Source organism: Ambystoma mexicanum, chromosome 1p (assembly GCF_040938575.1).
Source record: "Ambystoma mexicanum isolate Mex_15411 chromosome 1p, UKY_AmexF1_1, whole genome shotgun sequence".
Lineage (NCBI taxonomy): Eukaryota > Metazoa > Chordata > Amphibia > Caudata > Ambystomatidae > Ambystoma > Ambystoma mexicanum.
In genome coordinates, this window is record NC_090921.1 from 231,485,379 (window position 1) to 231,500,284 (window position 14,906).

Genomic DNA, 14,906 nt, shown 5'->3' on the forward strand with positions numbered 1-14,906 from the left:
GCCTGCGCCAGACCTGACGGAAATTTCAATGCTAGTACTTTCCACTCATGGTTAGGAATGCGAACATTAGCTTGTGCCTGACTCAGACAGATTTATGAATGTTAGCAAAGCCACAGTTAGAATTATGAACATTAGCCTTCATCACATCTAGATAGGACTGTGAATGTCAAGTAGTCCAACATTTGGAAGGAGTTGTGAACCTCGGCCTGCCCTGGACCTGGACAGAGTTGGACATAGTAGCGGGTGCTACATTTGGTTAGAATTGTGAACATTAGCCTGTGCCAGATAGGAGCTAAATGCGACATGAATGTTAACAATGAATTTCCACGCTTAGATACATGTTGTCGAATATTAACAAATATCACATTTAGATAGAACCACGAACATTAGCCTACGCCGGACCCAGATACAATTGTCAATGTTAGCAAATGCTACACTTGGTTAAGGTTGTGAATATTAGCCTGCATCACATCTAAACAGGATGGTAAAATGTCGGCAAGTGCCACACTTAGATAGAAGAACAAATATTATCAGTAACTTCAACATAGAAATTGCTCCTGCTGCATTGGCTCATAAACCTACGCAAACACTCCCATCCCATATCATTACGCTTACTCTCTACTCTACACCATCACACAATTAGAATGCAGCTATACCCCTGATCAATTAGGCCAAGCTGTTCACATACGAACATTACCCCTTGAACACCTCATCACTCTAATAAAACGCAGCTATCCCATGATATTCCAGCGTAGCTGCTTACATAAGCGTCCTATAGGGCTAATGCAGCCAGAACCCAGTCTCAGAGTCCACCCACCAGACTGCACACATTCAACTGATGTCCTCTCCACCTAGCGCTAGGATGCAGCTACCATCTGGCAATTACATGAGCTGCACACATAACTGGTGCACCCACGCACCCTACAGCACTTTCTCTCTCTACTGACCTGGACTGCGGTTCCCGAGGGCGTTCAACCTACCAGCGCTTTGAGGTCATAACAATGATATATAGAGTGCTATATAAATGCCAACTAACATAACAGTATGCTATCCAATGAAAGCAATATCTGCTGTTAGTTCCTTTAATTAGCTAGCTTTCTTATCGAAGAAACCTTATCCTTTGTTATGGAGAGTATGAGTGGATTTTGTATGTTAAACTCATACCGTGGGAAGATTTCCGTCTACATAATGTGCCTCTCATGCACTCGCCTTGCAATTCAGCTGCTGTTTTATGCAATGGTAGCAATAGCGGTGTCTCCCCAGGATCGTTATTTCCTCCTCCAGGAAAATCCAGTCCTCTTTTCCACGGATGAGGTATGGGTAAAGGAGAATAATGGGACATGTTTGACTATTTCTGCAAAGCTTCCCAAAGACTCCAAAATACTCTGCTGACTCCACGCCGCTCCACGTACAGTCAGGGTCTTTAGCCACTATGCCCCGCCTTCTCTGTGAGGCGGGACAAAAGACTATCTCTCCTTCAATCGGGAATGCAACGGTAAAACAGTGCAGGCATCTTGTAGAATGTGAAACACCAAGTTCCAAAAGACTCAGTGGACTCTGTGCTGTTGCGTGTACAGTCAGGGTCTTTAGCCACTAAGCCCTGTATCCGCTGTGAAGCAGGACAAAAGACTGTCTCTCCTTCAATCGGGACTGAAACGGTAGAACGGTGCAGGCAATTTGTAGAATGTGAAATGCCAAGTTCCAAAAGATACAGCTGACTCTGCTTGCAGTTCTTGCCTATCGTGCACTGGAACTATCCTTCTTCCTCCTTCGAGAGCTGAGTTAAGGATACTGTCTCGCCATGGACGATCGTACCGTCCCACAGACGCTGAGAGCTGGAGCATCCTGAAACTGCAGGGTTAACACCTACAGGCGAAGTGGATTAAACTGCCAAAGTTTGGTCCAGACTGTGTCGAGGGATGGTGAGTACTTTCCTAATTTATTGGTGGCCCCCTAGCACATCCATCGCTTTTTACGCACAAGTGTCCCTCAAAAGATACTCACCTTGGCTGGGATAGCTTGGGCTCCCCTGCTATTCCCGAACTCCAAATCGGGCACAGCAGTGCGTGATGGTAAGGATGGCGTCATAGGCGACATGGACATTCAGGAAATGGAACTGCTTCCAGTTCCTAGAGACCGCCTCTAGGGCATGGGGGGAGGCACCGGCTCAACATACGTGCTGTCCAATGATGCCACCACATTGGGCTTGCCTGCAATTGCACAGGATTGGGCCTTGCAGGCATTGAATTGTGCCAGGGTGGTGGGGAGGGCGATGTGGGTCAGGAGGTGAAGTATGGTCTCGATGCTTAGGCGGTACAGGGGTAGTATTTACCTGTCAGTGAGGGCCCAGGGTGTGGCCCTTGTACGAAGGATCACTGCACGCCTCTGCCTCGCCACCTGCATCCCCATCATCCTCATCCTCCTTCTTTCCCTGGCGTCCTATTGCCTTTGCTGGTACTCCAGCCCCCATAGCTGTAGATTGACATGCAGCGCCTCCAGCTCCATGTTTGCAGAAATGTCTGGAAGCATGGTTGTGTTGGGATGTGTTTTTGGGGAAGGTGCGGCCTTTTTGTACTCTTCCTGTGTGCATAGGGTGTACCTGGGTGGAATGTGTGCACCTGTGGCCTAATGTCCTTCCTTCACCTGTGTCCATTTACTGGCTGCTCTGATGTGTTGTTATCTCCACCTTGGTTATACCGGTATTACCAGAAAATAACAGCCGGTATTACCGGCATATCCAATCTCGTAATATGCCAGTGATACCACTGTGATGGTTTTACCGGCACAGTTTTCTAGCCCATACAGTATTCTCATTGCCGGTAATTTCGGAATGAGGAGATACCGGCACCAAAAATTTCCGGCAACTGTGTACCGGCAAACTTGTAGTTGGCCAGACCAGTAAAAGTGCCTGTAAACAGTATTACCAAATACTTACATGGGGATAAAGGCGTGCATTTGTGCATCCAGCATGGACATGCAGTGGTATGGACAACATGAAAGATTTTTAGTATTACCCTACAAAACCAATTGCTAGTTGTGTAGCCTTTTACCTAATTTTTCACAGAAGGTTTGCTATAACATGAACTACTTTAACCCATTTTTTTCCAATTTTGTGTTGGGTAGAACCCCCCAAACTCATACTTATTCATGGGAGATAATTAAAAGATTCACCAGCCACCACCACATGAAGATTACTGCTGTGCAGCTGAAGGGGAAACATGTACCTCTCCTAAGGAAGCATTTCATAGCAATGGCTGGTGCACATATATGCAGATCTCCATGGAGCCTGTGCAAACTGCACCTAGATGTGAGAATTCTGGCAGGGATGTGGCTGTGCTATTGTGATGGCAACACCTGTGCTATAAAACAATGTATCTGTGTGCTCCATTAGAAACCTCGAAAACGAACCACATGTTTCAACTACCTAATTTAAGGTTTGCAACCCGAGATACCGTTAGTATTAACGGTTCATTGTGTGGACGCTAACAATTAAATAAATCGCCCTCCCTCTAAGAGAAAAGTCGGCACCCATAGTTGCAGGCATGCTGGATGGCGTGGATTGACGTTGAAATGTATTTGGAAGTACATAAATGCCTGGGTGCCAGGGAACATAAAATATTCGATCACTCTGCAAAGTATATCATTTATCCGTTTTTTTTAGCACTGTGACTGGGAACCCACGCCAACTCCAGATCCATTCCCCCGTGCACGCACCAATCAATCTTCCTCCTGATGTCCATAATCATGTCCTTCCTATCACCATCCCCCGCCACAATCGCCTGCAACCCACTCAATGAATCTGAAAATATCACCACTTTCTCTAACCCCAACTCGCACACCCCTTCAATCGCCAATGCAATCGCCACCAACCCAGCCGTACAAATTGACACATCATTCGTCAATCGTCCCACTTTATACTCCTCAGTGCTTTCCAGATAATATGCCATACCCACTCTCCCAGACACAGGATCCTTCGAACCATCCGTAAACACCTTGCATCCTTCCTTTCCTGCCACATACACCTGACCCAAAGCTTTGATCTCGCCCCGCAATCCTCTCTTCTTGGACACCACATTCGCTAACTCCAAACACACCTTTGGAGACCCCATCATCCACCTAGACCATCTCTCCAAATCCGTATCCGTCACAGTCATCACATCGCCCACACCCCACTGCACTCCCTTTTCCCACATGTGAAACCCAAAAGTGCCCCCCTTCCTCCTCCACCGATCCCTATAATAATCAAACCTCCAATTATACTTCAAACATTCACGCACTGGATGAGCCACACTCTTCGCACTGCACTTCACCCACCATCTCATATTCAACGCATCCCTCCTCAACCTCAACGGCATCTCCCCCACAAGCACCTGAACCGCATTCGCTGGAGAGGCCCTCATCACACCCGAACACACCCTCAATGCCCTTGCCTGAACCCTGTCCAACCGCAACTTCTTACACCTGACATCCAAAATCCATCACACTCAAAATCAACCCCTTATACAACATTCGTAGACACTTCTGCTGAGCACCCCACTCTTTCCCAGTCATCGCCCGCAACAAATTCAACCTTCGTTTGCTCTTATCCACCATTCCATTCACCTGCAAATTCCAGTTTAACTTCCTATCCAAAATCACCCCCAAGTACCGAAACTCTTCCACGCTTTTCACCCTCTCACCTTTCAACCCTTGCTGCACTCTTCTCCTTGAGAAACCAATACTCACGCTTTTATCCACAGACATCGAAAAGCCCCATTTCCCACACCACTCCTCCATATGCACTATCGCAGCTTTCAACCGATTCTGCACCAACAAAAAACTCCGCCCTCTTACCCAACCACACCATCATCTGCAAAGAAATCCACCTGACACCCGAAACCCTCCAAGGCTCGAATCAACCCGTCCACCATCACATTAAACAGAATCGCACTAATCACACTCCCCTGCGGTGTCCCATTCTCCATCTTCAAAACCTCAGACAACACCCCCCTCACTCTCAACTGAAAGGTCCTGTCAGCCAAAAACACCTTAATCCACCGAAACATCCTCCCCTTCACACCCATCTCCAACAGTCTCACCAGCAACCCATTCTTCCACACCATATCATACGCCTTCTCCAAATCCAAAAAGAACGCCCCCACCATCTCCCCATCACACAACGCCTCCTCCACTCCAGTCACCAACCTCACTAACGGATCTGCCACTGACCGATTCTTCCTGAACCCACTCTGAAAATCGCTCAGACACCCATTCGACTCCAAATAGAACCCCAAGCGCTCAACTACCATCCGTTCCATAACCTTACACAACACGACAGTTAGCGCAATCGGCCTATATGACTTACACTCCGTTGGGACCTTGCCACTCTTCAAAATCGCTACCACAATAGCTCTCTTCCACAACCTTGGTAAAACTCCACTCTTCCAGATCTCATTGAACAATGCTAACACCTCCAACTTACATTCCACCGACAACGTCTCCAAAAATACATACATGACCCCATCCACCCCGGGACTTGACCACTTCCCCTTCCGAATCGCCCCATCCAACTCCGCCATAGAAAACAGAGCCTCATACTGCACTTCCCAAGGCCCAACATTCGCCAACAACTCCCGCATCTCCTCCTCAACCACTCCCATACTTAGTCTCACTGCCTCCGGGAAGTTCTCTGAACTGTGCACTCCCGCAAAATGCTCCCCCAGCAAATTCGCCTTCTCCCCATCTTCACTGACCACCTCCACCCCTTTCAACAACACAGACATGCCACCCTGCGGCTTCATCAACCCTGACATCCGCTTGAACTGCTTCCAAACCTCACCCACGTCAGAATTACTCCACAGAGACCCACAATAGCCCCTCCAATATCCGCGCTTTCTTTCCCTAATCACCCTCTGCACCACCGCCTTCGCCTTCTTATATGCCAACAAATCCTCCAACATTCCCGTTCTCACCGCCCTGGCCCACGCATTCTTACGCGCTGCCACAGCCCGTGAACATTCCACCGACCACCAAGGAACCTCAACCTTCCCCTCTTTCCCCTTCTCTACCTCCGGAACTGCTGCTACCGACGCCGCTCTCATTCCCTGCACCAAATGCTCATTCCATTCATCCACCCCCCCATCCCTATCCCGAGAAACAATCAATTCCCGACACAATCTTTTATACAACTCCCAATCAGCCTTCCTAAAATTCAACCGACTCCCAAGCATCCGGGATCTGACCCCTACCTCACCCCTCACAGTCACTAAAATGCCAGAGTGATCACTCCCCATATCCCCATCCTCACGCACCATCCAGTCACATTCACCCGCAATCGCAGCAGACACCCAGGTCAGATCCAAACACGACAACTTCCCAGTCCTCACATCCAATCGTGTGCCCGAACCGTCATTCAGCAAAAACAGACTCAATTAATCCGCCATACCCTCCAACAGTTCCCCATTTGCATCCGTCCGATCACTGCCCCACAACGTATTGGCACTGTTGAAATCACCACATAAAACACAAGATCCCGCATGTCCCCTTATCACTTCAGACAACACATCCACCTCCACCACCTCACACGGATTATAATAATTCAACACTAAGACTTCTGATCCCCCTACCCGAATCCCCGCCCCGATAACCTCCACTGCTCCATCTACCACAATCTCCCTTGCAATCAACCCCTTCCGAACTGCTAGAGCTACACCCCCCCCTCCCTTCCGTCCTATCCTTACGAAACAACTCAAAACCCAGAATCACAAACCTCAGATCACCCTTTAACCACGTTTCCTGAATACAAACCACATCAACATTCAATTCCCCACACAACACCGCTTTCAACTCCTGCCCATTCCTCAACAAGCTCCTCGCATTCGACTGCAAAATTCTCAGGCCGACACCCCACTCTGTTTCCGCACTTTAGTAACCTTCTTGAACACATCTTCTTCCGACACATCTACAACATTCAAAAACATCCTTCCTGCTTCCACCACTCCTTTCGTAAGATTCGACACACTGACTGACAAATTCCCCTGAACCAGCTCCAGTACATTTATTATAAAACACATGAACTCAGTTTTCAGGACAACCACCATTTCTACGCCTTTCACCTCTCTCACCACTCCCTTCCTTCCCGCAGCCTCATCCACCACCGACTCTCTCCTACACATCTCACTCAATACTCGAACCGGTTTCACCTTTGCCACAGCCTCCGCATAAGATAAACCTTCCGCTGCCATCACCTGCACCACCTCTCTCGCAACCCTTTGACTCTCACACCCCCTAAACGCAGTAGAGTGCCCCCCCCACAATTCACACACTTCTCCGGAGTTTCCACCTTACATTCTTTAATATCATGATCTCCACCACACCTCCCACAGTGCCTCTCATTCCTGCATACTCTCGCCACATGTCCAAACTGCTGACACTTATAACATCTCAAAGTCAAGGGTACATAAGCTTTCACACGAAACCTCTGATATCCCAACTCCACCACCTCCGGACACTCTGCTCTCGCAAACCTCACTGCCACAGATGTAGACACCACATCCCCATGTGTATCTCCCTCCCCAGCCTCCATGCCTCCACTACCCCCACCTCTGCCAGCTGCTCCTCCACCTCAGACATATTCACAGTCAACGGTACCCCATACAACACCCCCTTACACGACACACCACTCTGATCAAACACTCGCACCATGCGCCTACCCAGACAACCCACCTCCAGTATCTTAGCCTTACTATCAGCACCCGTTCCCTCCACCAACAACCAACCCCCAGTCACCACTTGCACCGAGTGACATTCCCCACAGCCTCTTTCATCCATCCAGCAATCACCATCGGATTCTCCCCTTGAAACGTTTTCCCACGGCTATCTGGCTTCAACACCACCTTCCACACACTGTCAAACTGCATCTGCTCCTTTCCAGTCACACCGCTCCCTGAGGCCCCCAGCCCCTCCAAATTACACTTTTCCTGGGTCCCCGACCCTGAGATACCCCGATCCATCCCCCCTCCATCATCCCTTTGTGGAGACATGCTGTAATGATACCCCTCACTTCCCCCCTTCCACAGATGTAGACTTCACAGTCAGCGGCCTCCCCCTTTCTCCCCTTCCTCCACCCCTCCCATCTTTTCAGCCTTACCACCCCACTTTCTAATTCTTACCGCCTCCTTCAAGCACACTCTCCCCCTGCACCCTACTAGAGAGGTCGCTTTGTTTCCTCAATCCCAGCACCCTCCACCCAGACACCACTCCGCCCCGCCCCGCCCCGCCCTGGTCCGCCCAGGTCCGCCCACTTCCAGAGTTCCAAAGCGTTTATCTCCTCACCTCAACAAGTTTCATTCAGGACAAAATAACAATTCTGTGATAATCCTTTCAAACTGAGGGTGAGTCATTTGGCAACAGGACATAAACAGTACACTGTTGCACGCATGACAGTGAGTTCTGATCAGTTCATAATGTTAAACATAATGCGAAATCTACCACAGCCTGACAGTTTATGGAGTAGGACATGACGGGAATATGCAAATTAGTGTAAATGATTCCATCCAATCCGACCCACTAGGGGATAGAAAACATAGAAGAGACTTAAAATTCCCCACTAAGGTCTGGCGGCAAAGTTGCAATGCAGGTAATTACAGAAGCAGAAATATTGATTAAAATACGAGAATGTGAGCCCTGTGAATCGTTAAAAAGGTTTTCATTAAAATAACCTGCTGCCACTGTAGCATGTTTACAAGCTTTTATTACTATCGGAAGCAGTTGTGAGATATAGGAGGCATTTTATAAACTGAAACTTTTCATTACAACATGAGGCTGTTACTGATTCTATGTCAAGACTCAGATGCTCGGATTATGTTCAACTCAACTCTTTACTTCAAGAGCAGCCATCCCATTGTATTTACATAAATCAACCTGTCAAATGAACTACAATATCCATGATCATAAGGGAAATTTGAAGTGTGTGTTCTATTGGTTAAACAATACCACGTGATCTCAACTGTCCAATCACGTCTAACAGTCAAATATAAACATCCCATTCTTCTTTATATCTTCCTCTGAGATAATTACAATTTGAATTCCTTTATTTACGTATTATGTAATATTTGATTTGAATGTTATAAGAGATAGAGTTATAATAAATAGAACGTGTGTGTGAACTGTTGAGCGAGCAAACAAGCACACTGCGCTGTCAGAGCTTGGCTGAACAAATCCGCTGGTAGATAACGCAACGGGGTGAAGGTTCCAGAGTTAGAGTTAGAGGACAGTACCACACGGAAGGGTAAGCAAGGCGCGACAGGACCGGTAGAGGTTCTGGCACCTCAACGAAACTTCCATGTGTGAAGAGGAGAAGGAGAGATTAACCGAAGGAAACTCCTGTGGGGGCAAGGACACAATAGGGGAAATATATAACGGCAAGAAATTGCACCGAGGCGAACGAGCGCAGAACTCAGAGCCAGTCACAACAACATTGCATCTGCTGGTGGCGAAGGTGCACTGCAATCATTATAAAAAGGCTGCTTAGTTGAGGTGCAGAGCAGACAGGCTCAGTCCCAGGAGAAACTGACAGAAGCTGCCAGGAATCAGCAGAAAGGCCCCAGTCACTTGAACAACTCCTTGTATGGATGGGCACAGTCCCAAGTAAGATTGTGAATGGTAACCGACCTGCCTAGCTACATTTGAGAGCAATTTGACGGGGCAACCCATGCAAAATGCATATTCAACATTTTACCCATGAGCATGAGTGGGGAGTACTCAGAGGACTCAGAGGGTCCACATGTGAGTGGCATCAGAATGAGCCAAGTGGTTCAGAAAGTGATGAGTGCTGGCTGGGGCCCCTCGCGTGAAGGCATGGGTATCATGGAAGACCTCATAGCTTTCTCTCAGGAAATGGCAGAATTGAGGAGAGGAGTTCAAAGAGGTAAAAGGGAAAGGAAAAAGAACTGCAGGGTATGTAGCGCCCAGACCCACCCGGGGATCGTCACATAAAAGCAAAGGTGACAAGAGGAAGGCAAGATCGAGAGCCAGATGTGGCCAAGATAGCTCAGAGAATACATCTGAAGCAGACTGCATTAGCAGCGAAGAAACAGGAATAGGAGCTCACAAGAGTCCGAGGACTCATCATCGAGTAATGCCAGAAGGCACAGAAACAAGAGGGGCAAGCCTGAAGAACGCCAAGGGATCAAATTCGACCCAGATGCCCAGGTGCATACAAGGTCATCAGAGTGGGACCCACCTGAGAACATTACGGCCTATCTAAAAAGAATGCTCAGGGCCCCCTGAGCAAAGAAGACAGGAGGAAGATGAGGGCGGAATGCCCTAGGCACAAAGTTCCGGATGGGGTAGTGGAAACACCCGAAAATGATGACTGCATGCTGACTTTCATGGTAAAACACAGCAAGGACATCAAAAAAGGTATTGATCGCTCCTGGAGATCGTGTCAAGACAAACTCCTAGATGTGGTGGGACCCATCACAAAAATATGGCAACTGGCAGAGGAAGCTAAACAGAGAAAAGAGGCTATCGGGCCAGAGGTACTCTCAGGTTGGGCTCAAAGGGTGATCTGCCTACTGGGCAATGCAAATAGCAACACAACGGAGAGGAGGCAATCTATCCTCATGAGAATAGACTCTAAGTTAGGAGAACAGGCGCGGTCAGAAACAGTGGCAGCGGCCAAGGGCAAACTATTTGGTGAGATATTTATCAAGGACATGGCAAGGTTTGCCAGCACGTATGCCACACTGGACAATGCACAGGCCTCCCTGAAGAAGATCTTTGGGAGGAAGATTTTCAACAGGGCTGGCAGAGGTAAGCGCCGCTCAGCCAGCCGGTGCCCCTGCTACAGGACCTCAGGACACAGAGCTCACTGAAGGGAACAAGAAGACCGGCGAGCAAACCCCTTCTTCCCCTTGAGGGGATGGGGCAGGGGCATAGGCTGGAGAGGCAGCGGCAGGCAACAACAGCAAAATAATACAGGTGAGAGAAAGAGCGCAAGCAGAGGGGATAGACGCAGTGATTTCTCCGGTGGGAGTGAGAGTGGCATTGCATATGCAAAGATGGTCAACATTATCCTCAGATTCCTGGGTTTTCTGTTCGAATTCTCGCAGGAACCAGTACAGGGGTTTCCTCCAAGGCCAATCAGGTTCAGCAGAGAATATTGCTGGATAGTGAGATAGAGCAGCTGAGAATAAAAAAGGCCATTAGTCCGGCTGTCAGAAACCAGCGAGGTTTCGTAAGCAACCTTCTGGTGAAGGGCAAATGCTAGGTCAGGCCAGTGATCAACCACAGAGCACTGAACTCATTCATGGTGTACAGACACTTGAGCATGGAAGGAATTCACCTACTGAGGGACATACTGTAGAAGGGAGACTGGCTGGCTTGGATAGATCTCAGAGATGCGTACCTGATGGTGCTTGTACACCAAAGTCAGCGTTGACTACTGCAGTTCCTCCGGAGGTATCAGAGATGGGAGTTTGTATGTCTCCCATTTGGTCTGGCCTCAGCCCCCTGGTGCTTTACCAAATTGATGAAGCCAGAAGTGGCACACCGTAGAGAGCAGGAGGTCAGACTGATTATTTACCTGGACGATATATGCATCATGTGCCAGGACAGGGAACTGATATCAGAACAAGTCAAGATTACGACAGACTTGTTACAGCAACTAGGTTTCTTGATAAACTGGGAGAAATCTGAACTAGTCCCGTCCCAATCGACAGGCTGGTAGGGCAACTGTCATCTTCGATTCAGGCCATTTTCACAAGACCGCTCCACTACCCAGCATTACAACGACTGAAGATAGAACATGTCAGACAGGGCCTGTCATACAATCAGGAAGTCCAGATCTCACAGGAAGCGAGAACGGAATTAGAGTGGTGGTACCACCAACCGGAGGCCTGGAATGGCAGGGTGATATTTGGCTCTTCCCCGGTCCTCGTGATAGAGTTGGACACTAGTCGATGGGGCAAGGGAGCCCACTGCAGTGAGATGTGTACTGGTGTAAGGTGGTCAGAAGAGGAACTAGACCTCCACATCAATTCTCTCAAACTGCTAGCGGGTTCGCTCGCAGTCCGTTGCTGGATGCGAGAAGGAGCAAGATGTGCTATCCTCCTCAAAATGGACAATGTCTCCGCGGTCAGGTACATCAACTGACTGGTGGGAACAAGATCCAAGATGCTTGCAGAACTAGCCAAGGACTTCTGGCATCTTTGCCTTCAGAGGAGAGTCAGCGTAACAGCAGAGCCCTTACTGGGGGCTCAGAGCCAGATAGCGGACTGGAATTCGAAATACCTAAAGGACTCCAGAGATTATCAGCTGGAGGGATCACTTTACCAAGAGATCATGAGACGGAGGGGGCCATGTCAGACGGACCTGTTGGCTTCGAGATTAAACAGGAAGCTGGACAAGATTTACAGTTGGAGGCCAGACCAAGAAGCGTGGGCGTCGGATGCCTTTCTCCAGGTTTGGGGACGAGTAACAGAATAAGCGTTCCCGGCGTTCACTATGATAGCGCGAACGCTGGCTCAGATCAGGAGACAGAGAGCAGGAGTAGTGCTGATGACACCTAATTAGAGAGGGCAGGTTAGGTTCCCGGACCTACTGGAAATGTCAAACGACACTCCAATTCTTCTGCCGCTCAGACAGGACATAGTAAAGGCCAGGCAGGAGAACGTCACCCACTCATGCAAACAGGGAAATTGAGACTAATTGCCTGGGTGATTTCAGGAGATTCGGGCCCAAGCCAGGTCTTTCAGGGGAAGTTCAGAGAGTCCTGGGCACCGGGGACCGGGAAGGCTTACAGAGTCGCATGGTGTAAGTGGAGCAGTTGGTGCATGGAAAGGGACAGATATAATCCATGTGGTGAACTTCTTAGCAAACCAAGCAGTGCAGTCCAAACCATAGGTAAACCCGTGGGTGAACACCCCTTGATTTGTAGATTATTAAAATGAGTTAGGTGCATGAGACCCCCGACGCCGAAATATTCGCGGCTGTGGGACGTGAGTATTGTGCTAAAAAAATTTGAAACATGGCTGGATAACGTATACTTATCCAGGAAAGCACATTGGGCGAAACTGACCACTCTACTTTGCCTGAATTTATGCAAGAGGGTTTCAGAAGTCAAAGCTTTGGAGGTAGACAGAAAACCATTTTCACCTACAGGTGTTACCTTCTGCATTAAAAAAAGGACAGAAACAGGGATCAGGACGCTAGATTATGTGGCCTTTCCATAGAGACCGAGGTTAGGTCCAATCTGGTGCTTGAAAGTTTACGAGGGCATGGTAGAGCAGTTTAGACCCCCGGGTGAATCTCAGCTTTTGATAGAGGTTAGGAATCCTTTTAGAGCTGTGGCATCAGCTACTGTCGCCAGATGGGTAAAATGGTGCATGGATCAAGCAGGCATTGACGTGAAACAGTTTGGCGTGCACTCGACCAGGGGTGCGATGGCATCCACGGCTTTTAAGATGGGAGCACGCCTGGAAGATATCTTGAAGGCAGCAGATGGGTCAAATGAGGAGACTTTTAAAAACGTTAATTTTAACCCAATAGATCAGGTGAGTATGTTGGTAATAAGCAAGCTTTAAACAAGCATAATCCGAGCCTCCCAGTCTTGACATAGAATACACATTTTCAACACATTTGTTATAGAAAGTCATGATTCTATTAAAGACTTGGAGGCAAAGGATTATTGCACGCTTTCAATCGCTATTTTGAGACATAGCTAAAAATATGTTGTTAATTATGTAATGTTTTTTCATCAAAGCATCTGACTGCTGTGTTTTAGCGACTGCCCACCCGTCCAGAAATGGTTATGTCATCATTGTTATATATTGCCTAGACAGGTGTGGAATCTAAGTCAATGGGTACATGAGGAATGAACAACGGGATCAAGAGAGTTCAGGCGTTTACTGGTTGGGACGCCAGTTCAGTTGTTGATCACCTTCAGAAAGAGGACGATATGAAAATGAAGGGGATGTTTTATATTGGACTGTTAGATATTATTGGACAGTTGAGATCACGTGGTACTGTTTAACCAATAGAACACAAACGTCAAATTTCCCTTATGATCATGGATATTGTAGTTCATTTGACAGTTTGGTTTATGTAAATACAATTGGTTGGATGCTCGAGAAGTAAAGAATTGAGTTGGCCATAATCCGTGCCTCCGAGTCTTGGTGCCAGAATGTCTGGTAGGCCTGAATGACTGGAACCACTGTGAGCCACGATTGGCCCACGTCTGGCCTGCATGCAAGAGAGCAGATATTCCATTGGCTATCTTAGATTTAAGTGCAAACTGAATCTTGGATAAGAGAAGGGGCTCTGCATCCATACCAGGTCGATCTATTGAGGTTCACACCGAACCTCATAAGGAGCCAAGTATCCTTAACAGGAAAGCAGACTTGAGGAACCGCCGGTGACGTGCTTGGAAGGTTTGGCACCCTGACCCCGATGTTGTCCCGTCGGACCCCTGATTCTTCATCAACCAAGAAGGCTTGCAAGGGCGCTTTGTCCCTTTGGAGTAGTGGGAACAACTACTCTCGGCTTCTCCTATGTACCCTCGAAAAGAGTTTCTTCTGAAGTATTCTTGGGCCATTCAGTGAACTGACCAGCTCGAACACAGGGTATCGCAGAGGAACGCCGCTGTCCCAAGTTGAGACTCGAGACTCTGGGAACGCTAGCTTGTGGTCCACGCCGCAACGATTTGCGGTTCTTGCGTTGCCCAGCTGTGGTAACCATGGCAGAATCTGCCTGCAATTCGTGCCTACTGTGTCCTGAGACGTGCTGCACCGGAACTATCCTTCTTCCTCCTTCAAGAGCTGAGTAAAGGCTACTGTCCCACCATGGACGATTGATCCGCCCCACTGCCGCTGAGAGCCGGAGCATCCTGAAACTGCAGGGTGAACACCTACAGGCGAAGTGGGCTA